The 12,510-nt window shown below is 44.7% G+C and overlaps 1 protein-coding gene across 4 annotated transcripts in view; it reads right to left on the bottom strand.

The window, feature by feature from the left end:
• The window catches only part of Kiaa0232 (KIAA0232 ortholog), a 71,959-nt gene extending 60,431 nt beyond the window's left edge, over positions 1–11,528 (bottom strand). For all 4 annotated transcript variants that reach the window (XM_020165298.2, XM_020165311.2, XM_020165319.2 and 1 more), the window contains exon 1: positions 11,374–11,528. The gene's annotated coding sequence lies outside the window, so the exon portion shown is untranslated. The remainder of the gene's footprint in view (positions 1–11,373) is intronic.
• Between the last annotated feature and the right edge of the window lie 982 nt (positions 11,529–12,510).

Raw genomic sequence — 12,510 nt, 5'->3', positions numbered from 1 at the left:
GTGTAGGATCAAGTTATTCTTATATGAGCTAATGTGAAGTTGTAAATGGGAATCTTTCCTTAAAGTACAACAATGACATCTGAATATATCTGTGTCTATCTAGAACCTGTGCTGTGCAAGGCTATTCCTATTCATGCTGTTATACAGCTATTGCACCACTCAGACTTGTTAGAGTAACATGGGTTTATGACTGCCAGGTCTGCCAGTACAGTAGTTTTATCACTAAAACTGGACTTGCTGATAGAGCCCTATAGTAGCTCCGTTGGATGTGCAGTCTTTCCTACCATTCATCTGCGCATTTATCCTTAGGTGACTGAATGTTTAAGACTTTGTGTGCAGAGTTACTCAGTTTTTAGGAACTGTTATATCCTGTTAGTACATGTTGCTGTGTGACTCCAGTATACCTTACCTTACTGACTAAACCTAAATAAAGTTTTTTACTGTTAAAAAAGAAAGAAAGAAAGAAAAAATAATAAAGAGGAAGAATTTGGAGTGATGCATCCACAATCCAAGGATACCGGAAGCTAAGAGAGGCATATGCCAGGTTCTCCCTCAGAATCTCCAGATGGAACCAGCCCTGCAAACAACTGCATTTTGGACCTCTGACCTCCAGAATTTGTGAGAGAATAAATTTCTGTTGCTATAAACCCTCAGTTTGTGATACTTTTTTACAGCAGCCCTCCTACATTGGACTGAAGTAGATTTATTCTCCTGCAACTTCGTCCTTAGTAAAAAGCATACAGGGGCATAACAAGGAGGGGAAAGAAATGGGGTGAAGTTGGCATCAGAAACATGCCCTACTGGTGCTCAGAGAGCAAGAATTGGATGCAGTGGTGTTCAGACACTTCGAGTACAGAAACCAACACATAGTGAGCAGGTGAAAGTGGGCTGTGGCAGTGCTGGGAGACACACGCCCATCTCCTTAGCACCCCAGCCTCACTCAGGTCTGCAGTACCTTCTCATTCAGATACAATGCACACCTACTCGGCCCTAGACACTGCTCCCACAGCATGAAAACACACAGAGCCAAGCCAACCCCGTCACATGAATTAAGAAACCTAGACGTGTATTCAGGCTCCCGTGGCAAGTCAAAATCAAAGCTACCATGTGCCCCCAGCTCCAATGCCGATGTCCTTATCATACTAAGCCCCTTAGCTAACTTGTAGTCCTATGTTTCTGTTTAGTTTTTGAGGTAGTGGAGTTTGAACTCAGTGCCTCAAGTTTGCTAGGCAGGTGTTCTACCACCTGAGCCACTCCACCAGCGGGCCTCCCTCCATGTGATTTTGAGGAACTGAAGCAAAGTCTTTTCCTCAGTATTTAGCAAATCCTTCTTCACCAAAGCTTTTGGTTTGGCTACTAATGTTCACTGTCCCCACAGCCTCAACTACAAGATGGTGAGAAAAGCAAGAACAGCTCTGACTCTGCTTTAACCAATGGCCAACTGCAGGGTGTTACCTGATCCTTTGCAAGGCCAGGCAAGGTCCATGCAGAGGAGTTTCAGTTTCCATGACTGCTTCTATCACATGCCAGGAGAAAAAAACGTTAGAAACACTGCTCTTCAAAGTGTGAGCAGTTTGCTGGTTAAGAATGGAAGAATGAACTGGCATGTCTGACACCACACCAATAAGTTACCACCATATTAAACAGAAGCTATTATCAATACATGGCTGAAGTCTGCGCCTCAGCGCTGCAGGAAGATCAGGACAAAAAAGCAGATGCAGCAAATGGTGCTGGCCAAAGTAACCAACTGACCAATTGGTACACAAGAAAAACAAACTGTAAGCTTATAAAATGTAAGGAAAAAAAGCCCCCTCCTCACAATAGCCAAGTCCAGGCAAGGGGTCCAATGGAAATGTTCAAAGGCACTCTGAGAGCTTAGAATCAGCTAACACAGTGTCAAGGGAAGACTGCCTCTCCACAGACCAAAAACAACAGGGCCAATCAATCATGGATTCAAACCTCCAAAACTCAACCAAAGTAAGACTTTTGTCTAAGCTGACTGTCTCAGGTACTTGTGACAGTAATGGAAAGCTGTGTAACACAACCAACTCTCAAAGGGTTGTTAGGAGGCTGAAATGCAATGGTTTACCTAAGGTGCCTAACATGACGCACTGACGGATTAGCCAGTATTAGCTCATTCTCTCCCCACCCATTTTCTGTAGCTGTTTCCAAGAATACAAGAATTCAGCACTTTTTAACTAAATAATCCAATAATCCTAGCTGAACCTCTTGTTCAATTGAGCCTGACAGGTGAATAAAGTTTATTTTCATTCCTGTCTTACCTATAATATGCTCAAGGTTTTTTTGTTTGGTTTTTTTGTTTTTTGTTTTTTTGCTTCATTTTACAAGATGAAATCTCATCAGAGGTAGGTATCTTAATACTGTGAAACTTAACCTGATTCCCTAAAACTTCAAGTTAAACATAGTTTTAAAAAAAAACAAAAAACAAAAAACGTGAAACTGCAGTTCAGTACCAACTTCTTATGGCCAAGTTCTTCTGTTCGGTTAGTGGTGGGTTTTGTTGTTGTTGTTTTATGTGTTGTTTTTTGAAACACTCTCATTATGTAGCCAAGAATAACTTCAAACTTGTAATCCTCCTGCCTCAGCCTCCCAAGAACTGGGATTATAGGTATGCCCACCTTGGCGTTTTCTTCTCCTCCCTCTCCTTCTTTTTGAAATGCTGGAGATCAAAGTCAGGACCTTGTGCATGTTAGGCAAGTGTTCTACCACTGAGTTACATCCCAGGCCCTTGGCTATAGAGCCTTTTCTTCCCTTAATTTAAAAACCTGTAGCATTTTTGTTCTATTATGGAGTTTTCTAAGAAAATACACACTAACTTTCCGTGGATCGCAAATGAGTAGCTTCTAAAATACACTCAAGCCTAGCCTATGTCATTTACAAGACTAAAGAGTCTCCAGAGGACAAGCTAAAATATTAATGGCAGTCATTACGGGAAATGGGATTAGGTAGTGAAAGGACAAGAGTTTCTTACTTTGTTTTCTCATAAAAAGGTAAGTTTCTTTACATGACTAGGTACTTAATTTGCGAGGCCCAGTGCAAAATGACAATGGGGCACCTAGTTCAAAAATGACTAGGAACATCAAGACTATGGCAGGAGATCATTAAACCAACCAAGGAACTGTGTGACACTGCACAGGACATAGGCTCATGAATGAGCTTTCACAACTTTTATAAACCTAATATTCAATGTATAATATGAAGAATTTATGTTTCCTTAATAGTGTGAAATTGTATCACAGGACTACCTTGAAAAAGAAATATCCAGCCTAATGTCTACAATTACTATAAACTAATGAGTAACATAAAGTTAACAGATACATGATCATTTAGAGAGTTAGAAACCTCTTAGTTAATTGTTTTAGTTACTTTGAGAAGGTTACTCATGAAAATTCACTAAGACAAATGTAAAAGAATGTTCACTCTAGTATCTTGTCACAATAATAAAAACATGAAAACCTAGCCCATCAACTAGTTAAATAAAATCTGGCACATCCAGACAATGGAATACTAGGCACATTTAAAAAAGAACATGGTGAGGTAGATCTCTTCATGAAGTAGCTCTGTATGTCCGATATGGAAACCACACTAAGACACAAAGTTTAGTGTCTGCTTAACCCAGGACACAATAACACTCTTTACCATGATTCCGTTTTTTTAAGACTATAGGCGTAATTTTTTCCTGTACTATCCAAGCAACTTATTAGTGGTTTTCAAGGGAAGAAGAGGATAGAATAGGATAGTTTCTCACATTTTTAGATTTCTCTAGCCTGTACGTTTTTAAAAATAAGATTCCTAACAGCTACTTATATTCAAAACAATGTTTTGGCAAACCATACTGCAATGAAGACCCCCAGCAAAAAGCAGCATAACCAACACTCCCAACAGCTACCCAGGAGAGCTGCCAATATTAGCATACAGCCTGAGACAGTAAACAGAAGGGCCAGCAATGGGGCAAAAGGCTTCAGAGGGGGAGGGGTTTCGCCTCTTGCTGCAGTATGCACAGTTGTAGAATTGGAGCCGCAGAATTCAATGTCTCTACTGCTGGGTTTGGTCTTGCATTGGGCAGATTACTCCTTTCAACTTCCCTACTGCTCCTTTTTGCAACAGTAATGTTTGCCCTGTGCCTGTCATACCATTTTATTATGGAAGTATGCAATTTATTTTTGGATTTTTTTGGTTTGTTTTGGGAGGGGGTTGCCAGGGTTTTCAGGGGATCACAGCTGAAAGAATTTGCCTTGAGTTTCAGATGAGACTTTGGACCTAAACTTTTGAACAATGCTGGGACAGATAAGACTATGGGGATACTGGGATAGAATGAATGCACTCTGCATTATGAGACAGAGACCATCACTTTAGGATCAGGGCAGATGCTATACTTTAAATGTGTTGTGAGTGTACCCCACATGTGAGGTAACGTCCATGTGTTGGAAGCCTGGTCCTCAGAGATGGTAGTCTTGGTAGGTGGTGAAACCTTTAAGGTTATTGGGATGCTGCCTTTGAGAGGGACTAAGGTAGTCCTCCCAAGAAGGCTTTTAGAAAAGCAGCAAGTCTGGGCTGGCTCTTCTCTTCCCTGTGAGCCCTGGTTCAAGATGTGGCTGCTTGCTCCTACACACGCCCTGCCTTGATGTGGTGCTATCTGCCACCTTCACCAATGGGGCCACCCAGTGCAACCTTGAACCTCCAAAACCATGACCTAAACACACCTCCTTTCTTCATAAGTAGCCTACTTTGTTATTTCATTATAGCAACGTAAAGCTGACATCCACATACAAAATACGCTTTAACAGGTTGAACTTAAACTTTAAAGTTTGGAAAAATAAGGAACACCTTCAAGATGGTACTAGCAAAACAGGATTAACAAAAATACAAACCCAGGCATACTGATGTATGCCTATAACCCCAAAACCCATCTGTACTCAAAACCCAGTTGTCTATGGCGGTAACCAAAGAGAGCAGTGAAGAATAACAACCCAAAAAAGGCTCAAAAATCTACTCAACTTTCTCCAAGAAAAGGCTACTAATGAATGTCCAAACTGGACCAACAGTTTTGAAATAGTTATGTACTGACTATTAAGATTAAAGGTGCTTCAGAAAATATAACTGAGCAGGAAACAAACTCCTGGCTCAAAGGGAAAACAAGTCTCCCCCTAATTTTGAGGTAACAACCATATTATAAAACAAACTCTGTCCCATACAGAGCATCCATTGCATTCTTGTGATGGCTGTGGAACTTGGCGACATGTAAATAATATATGTACAGCAAGTGTTTATGATTAAGGAATCAAATTTACTGAATTTTATTATTGAAAGTTAGAACTTAACATGTATGTACAAAACACAAAATATATACTCTTTTCATGAAAAAAAATCTGAAAACGGACGGAGGCATATTTCTTTACACTTCTTTATTCCCATTTATTTTTCCTCCACAAAGTTGACTAACTCACTTTACTTAAATGTTCACTTGGTGATACCCTTACTTCTACGTCCATAAAGACCACAGACACACAGTACCTGGTTTCTCTTGCAGCTCACGGGAGTTATACACATGCACAGCACACCCCCGTGCTCAGAACTCACATTAACTCATCACTCTAGCTAGAAACACAGTAATACATTAGAAAGCCATTCTGTGCACCTGTCAATCCTCTATCTGCTCTAATGCCTCTGGTTTCTAATACAGATACTCGAAACACTAACAAGTTCATCCACTGGGATAACCCTATCATCACAAAATTTTTGGAGCAGTTCTTAAGAGCTTTCCTAGGAATGCATAATTTCGTTGGCGATCATAAACATGGGCAGTATAAATTAACAGCACTGCCCTGCTATGTTACTGAAAGGAGACAATTCCATATCATTTTAGAAGTTTCTAGATACAACCTGTCCAGATGGAGGACTTAATCAGCAACACAAACTTAAACATCATACTAAATATTTAATTTAAAGATTCAAAATTAAGACTAGTTTTCTTCATCTATCTGCTCCTTATCCAACTATGGGGCAAGACTGCTGACAAGACAAAGGAAGATGACAGAGGGGTAATTTTTTTTTGGCAGTACTGAGGTTTGAATTCAGGGCCTAATGTTTGCTAGGCAGGTGCTCCACCGCTTGAGTCACTCCACCAGCCCCTTTTTGTGTTGGGCATTTTTTGATAGGGTTCCACAAACTACTTTCCCAGGCTGGCCTTGAACCTTGATCCTCCTGATCTCTGCCTCCTGAGTAGCTGGGATTACAGTTGTGAGACACCAGCGCCCGGCAACAGAGAGGCATTTAGAAAGTCTAGCGACAGGGAAGAATTTTGGAGAAGATGTCAGGAATAATTTCAACAGCCATCCCAAATGGTAAACAGGGGAATTCTATTGCTTAATAAATAATTACAAAATGTAAGAATAAAATGAAAACATTTGCTTTGCTAAAAAATAATGTATATGTAAAATTTAACAACTTAAATTTCCCACTTACTTTCTTAAGCCACATACAAAAAGAAAACCTGTGCTTCAGATAGGCTTACTTGTCTTGAATCTTATTCAAAACTAATGAAAGAATGCAGGTGCAGGTGGAGAGAAGAGATGATTTTTATCTTTACACACACATGCCAGAAGTCAATCTGTGAACACTTTCATAATAAAGGAGCACATGCAATCAATCAGCTTACCAAACCACTAGTGCTCTCTACGTCTGCTCTAACTAACAGCCAAAAGCTGCCACTTAAAGAGTGCCTGCTGCATGCTGGGCCCTACTCTGAGTAGCATGTGCATTCACAAAGTTCTCACAGAAAGTCATTCCAATCCTTCTCCTTCCTGCTGAAATCAGACTGTAAAGTGCTTCTGAGTCAATTCAGCCAAACACTTAGTGAATGAGTACTATGTAAAAGACTACATTGCATACTAGAGAGAAGGAGCCACAAGTAAGATTCTTCTCTCTAACCCCCAAGAAATTTAAAAGCCAGGCGAGGCCTCCATGCAACTAAACTGCTAAGTCCTAAGGAAAATATTACTTGAGTGGAGATATCAGGCAAGCACTACAAAGAAAAGAGTAATGAGGAATTAATTCTGAAAATCAGGTTACAGAAGTACAAGTAGGAGCATTTCAAGCAAGTCTTCAAGATTTTGCTAGAGATGGGTGGAAAGGATACTCAGAATAAAGGAATCAATCATGAGTGGCCAGCAGTCTCATGCTGAAATTCAAGGTATCATGGTTTGAATCTGAAATGTGAACTGTGGTCCCCAGCTGGTAGTGCTAATTTGGAAGGTACTTGAAACTTCAGGAGGTGGAGCTTAGCTGGAGGAACTAGGTCACTGGAGAAGGGTCCTTGGGAGCATCTTGTCTCTGGTCCCCCTCTCTCTGCACTTCCTGTCTGTCATGAGGTGAGCCCTTCTGCCATGATGAACTGAAATTTCAGAAACCATGAGCTGAAATAAATCTTTCCTCCCCTTAAGTTGTTTATGTCAAGTATTTGGTCACAGTGACAAAGTCTAACACATATGGTAACGAGAAAAGCTGCGGCTAAAAGTCAGAATGAGCCTAGATGGCAATGATCTTAGAGTGATTTCCTCATCCTTTAAAACAATTCTCAACTGGGGATGAGGGTGCTGGTGCCCTGAAGATGACAATCTTGGTTGGAATAAGCCTACAGCCTTACCAACAGAACTGCCACAATCTTCAGGGGTGATGGAACAGGGCAAGGTTGAGAACATCAGCAGTCACACTCTTGGGATGAGAGTTTGAAAATCTGACTTACATGTTAAGTAACTTTGGCAAAACAACACAGGAGGGCCAAAGAGAGGAGAGAAAGGGAGGCCAGTTTGGACTACAGTAGCAATCTTCTAATGGATGATGAGAGGCTGGTAGAGGACAGGGAAGAGGATCCAGGAAGGAAAGGGAAGAAGACGGTGCTGGAGGCAGACCTGGGAAAAATCTGGTCATTGAGAAAAAGTCTGTAAGGTTCCAGCTTGGATAAAGAGGAAGGCGAACATGCTGCGAAGCAAGACATATTACCTCATACCTGTACAGGATGTGCAACACACAAAGTCTGGCCACCCGGAGCGTACTACAAAGCAAAAGGGCAGAAGCGAGTCTAACCATTTTCATTTCACAGAATAAAGACTGAAGGCCAAGAGAGATTTAACGAGCTTGCCTGCAGTGATCCAGGCAGGTAAAGATGGGCCAAGATGAAAATCTTTCAAATCTAGTCCTAATGTTTTTTTTTAATAAAACCTCCCCCCAAAGCAGTTACTTTTTATTAGTATAATAAATTTCCAAAAAGAGAAAAAAAACGTTACAAAGCATGTTATCTGCTGGGAGTGAAATGATATTTCAAATGTAAGGTGTATTTTCAAGCTCATGCCTTGTTCCCTCTACCCAAGACCTGGAACAGCAACCACGAAGTGAACCCTGCAAGTTTAGATGCAGAAAGCAAAGTGACGAAATGCCACTTGAAATGTGATTATGTGAGAGGCCAGAAATAACTGTAAAAAAATATTTTAAATAGTAACTAACTTCAACATGGTAAAAGTGCATTTCTAATGTCATGGTAGGTACTCTGAGGTCTGGTTATTAAAAATTCTGTTATTAATATGTTCTTAGATTATAAATTTTTAATTTTATTTAGCAAATATTTGAGCACTTTCGTTATGTTTAAACCCCTAAGGAGGGCGTTGGGGATAAAATAGTGGCACGGGCACTACAGCCAGAGTTTAATATGAACAGTTTAGAATACAACATGACATGAACAACAATGGATATAGAAATATGAGTAGGATTGACGAAATAATTCACTTTTACAGGACTTCCAAAGGGCTTCAGAGAGGACATAACATCTGATATGAACTTTTAAAAACTGGAGAAAAGAATATAAGCAAAGAGAGGTTGAAATAGCTTGGCATGTTCAAAGAACCAAGAGAAGTCTTATTTGGCTGGACAATGAAGAAGAGGGACAAAGAGGACAAGTACAAGATGACTTGCAGCCTCCCATGTGGTCTTGGTGTGTTTGTGTTCTAAGCTCCAAACCAGAGGCATCTTAGGAGAGCTGCTTAGCCAGAGGCAGGCAAGAAGGGATTTGGGTTTAGGAAAGAGAACTCTGGCAGCCAGGCATGGTGTGCATAGAAGGGGTGGGAGAGCCTAAGGACAAAGCTGAACGTTTTAAGCCAAGCAGAGGACCCTGAGGTTTTAACAATAATAACACTAATCCAGTATTCTAAAAGGGTTTGAGTGCTAACGAAATTATTTGACACCTTCCCTCACTGATCATCCCAACTATCCTGTAAGACAGGTGTCAACATTCTTCCCATTTCGCAGATGACAAAATTGGCTTAGAGGCCATTAACTGCTCCAACTCAAATGCTTCAAGGACAAAGCTCAGACTTCGTACTTTTCCACATTACGTGAAACAAAAAAGCCATCTTCTTGTTTGTCCAGTGCTATGATAAAATAAGGCATAGAGCAAGCTTCATTACCAGGAGCTAATTTTAATTTTCTTAAATGTATGCAACTTGTATAACAAACTAATTATCCTTAAAATAGATTTGTCTTGTGTTGCAATATTAAAGACCTATATTTTTTCTTTAAAACAAAAGAACAAAAACACCTGTACCTCTAATTCTATTTCCTATGGAACTAAATATTTAAGAATATTAAATATTTCACTGGTCATATTAGCACTTCCTTGAAGAAAGCAGGCTTACATAAAAAACCGTTATATTTAAGACTGAAGCAGTTTTTCTTTCTTTTTCTTTTTGGTGCTGGGAATCAAATCCAGGGCCTCACAGGTTCTAGGCAAGGACTCTACCACTGAGTTTCATCCCCAGCCCTTATTAAAAATTCGTACAATAATTGAATCTAGGATATAAGAAACATTAACTGCAAGGAGCTTCTACAGGTATTCGAAGGCACAATTTCAAAAATGGTTTGTGTCACAGAGAAATAAAGATCCTGAGACCTATTTAAGAATGGTTCAGTCCAAAATAACTGATGGGTGAATACCTGACCTTCAGGATTCGAAGGGACATTTTTTTTTTCTCCCTTTAAATGTGAAGTCTATGAAATGATCAAAGTATTCGGGAATGGTTCTTATACGGCAGATCAGAAATCTAGCTTGCGGTTTTCAATGGGTCGTCTTTTCCACAGCATCACCTGTTACCAAAACTGCCTGTCCCCTCCTACTCAGCAACCCTCCTACCAACGTTTTCAAACAAGACCCATTCTTGTTTGTCATGTAATATAAAATGTAAACCCCACTTTTAGGAATGAATCAAATGCAAAACCCATTCTTAGGCAATGAATCAAAGTCTCTAACTCGAGTAATATACCCAAGAAAGAACCCCCTTTAAAGCTAAATTTCTCCCTCGAGTCGCATCCCCTTCCCCACTTCATCGCTATCTTATGCCTTTTACTTCGTGAAGTCTTTAAAGCCCACAGAAGCTCAAAAATTGAAAGGCAGGGGAAAATCGACACCGAGCATTGCCAGATTTGGGGGTCTGCACCCAAGGGTTCATTAATGCCTTGTCATCTGCGCGCCGCACACTGCAAGCCAGATTCTAGGGCAACACGAAGCATTCCAAACGCGACCAACTCTGGTTTCCACAGCCGAGCGACGCAGAGCGCTCGGGAAACGCCGGAGGAGACGCCCCTCCCGGAACCGAGCCGGAAAGGGGTCAGGCCCGCGGCGCGCACAGGCGGGCGGGCTCCCGGGGGCGGCAGGCCGGTGACTTTGTGGCCTGTCAATTCTGCCTTCGGCTGTAACCTTCGCCAAACCTTGCGCCGCGCCCGGCCCCGCCCGCCAGGCCGCCCCCTGCGCGGAGCCCGCGCCATAGGCCGGCGCGCCCGCCACTCAGCCGCCCGCCGCGGCCCCCGCCCCCGCCCCCGCCCCGCGGCTCTCCCTTCCCGGGCCCCGAAAGGACAATGCTGAGGGGCGGGGGGCCGAGGGACCGCGCGAGCCACCAGCGCGCCGCCCGGCCCCGCTACCGGGGACACCAGAGCTCCCGCCGCCGGCCTGGGGCCCGGCGCCCGCCTCGCAATCGCGCACCCCGAAAAGGGAGCCCGCCGCAGCGACACGGCGGGCAGCGGCCCCGGGGCCGCCCATTGTGCGCACTCTTAGCTGCCCGGCGCCCAGCCGCAGGCGGGTCCGGGCAGGGGTCCCGGCTCCAGCCCACCGCAAGCAGGACGCCAGAACCGGTGCTGCCAGGGTCGGGTGGCGCCCGGTGCTCGCGCAGCCCCGGGGCCCGGCAACCGCGGCCCGGCCTCCCTCAGGCCGCCCGGAGCCCTCGGCGCCGCCGCCGCCTCCCTGCCCGGCCCGCGCCACCGCGCCCACCGCGCCGAGAGGCCGCCGCCCCGCCCGCCTGCCCACCTTACCTGCCGAGGCTGCCGGGTGGCGCGGCTGGCGGGCGCCTCTCCTCGCGCTCCGAGGGCTGCGGGCGGCTGCCGAGCGCCGGGCGGCCCTGGCCTGCGCCTTACGTAAAGCGGCGGCGGCCCGAGCGCCACTCGGCGGAGGGCGGGAGGCGGCGCGCCGCAGCCGCTCCGCTCCGTTACCTGGCAACGGCCTCAGCGCTCCGCCAACCAGGTCCGCGCTCCATATCCTTCCGCCCAGGCACCAGGATTACATCAGCGCGCCCGGGCCCCGCCCCGGCCCCGCCCTCCTACCCAGCCGCGGGTTGAGGACGGGGGGACGCGCCGGGGCTGGGGTTGGTGCCGGTGCCGGTGCCGGTGCCGGAACGGAGGGAGGGTCGGGGGTCGGCGACCAGCACTGTGGCCAGGTGAGGGCGCTGTGCGCAGCTGTGAGGTTAGGGGGCTGGAAGCGGGAGCCCACCTAGTGTACGAGGACGCGGAGGGAGGCGCCCCCGCGGGCCTGTTCGCAAAAGCCCCCAAACTCTGCCCTGGTCCCCGCCCCCGCCCCCGCCCCTGGGAAGAGCGGCTCCCCCGCCCCGCCCCGCCCGCAGCAGCCCCTGCCTTTCCACGCGCTGGTTCCACCTGTCGCGCCCCCTCCTCGCCGCGTCCTGGGATGGCTGGAGTGGGCGGTTTAAAATAAAGACTTCAGTTTTTAAAAAGAGAAACCAGAAGACAAGCTATAGAAATGTGACATGACTTTTTTATATTATTAAGTAGGGAAAAAAAAAAAGACATTCTGGAAGATTCGGAAGAGAGCGCCAAAAATGTGCACTAACCTTTTAATCAAAGTCTCTACACACCCACCCATCCTTCCCTAAATGTGACTCCTAGGCCTGTTCCAAAAAAAAAAAAAAAAAAAAATCAAGTATCATAAACACCCGAAAAGAAGGAGGAGCCCAGAAGAGTACATACTTTCCTGAGAAAACAGGTCCACAGGAGGAGTTACTTACCTGGGGCCTAGGGTCATTAGTTCCTCGTTTCACTTATTAAGCTCCCACTAGGTGCCAGGCACTAATATTCTGTTCAGAACCCGCAGGCAAAAGTTCCTGCGTGCAGAATGGGCGTGTAGGGGGGGAGGGATCAAGAACAATCATTTATGTATTA

The sequence above is a fragment of the Castor canadensis genome, chromosome 9 (genome assembly GCF_047511655.1).
Source record: "Castor canadensis chromosome 9, mCasCan1.hap1v2, whole genome shotgun sequence".
Classification (NCBI taxonomy): Eukaryota; Metazoa; Chordata; class Mammalia; order Rodentia; family Castoridae; genus Castor; species Castor canadensis.
The sequence above is the reverse complement of the archived record's forward strand: the minus strand, read 5'-3'. Positions and strand labels throughout refer to the sequence as shown.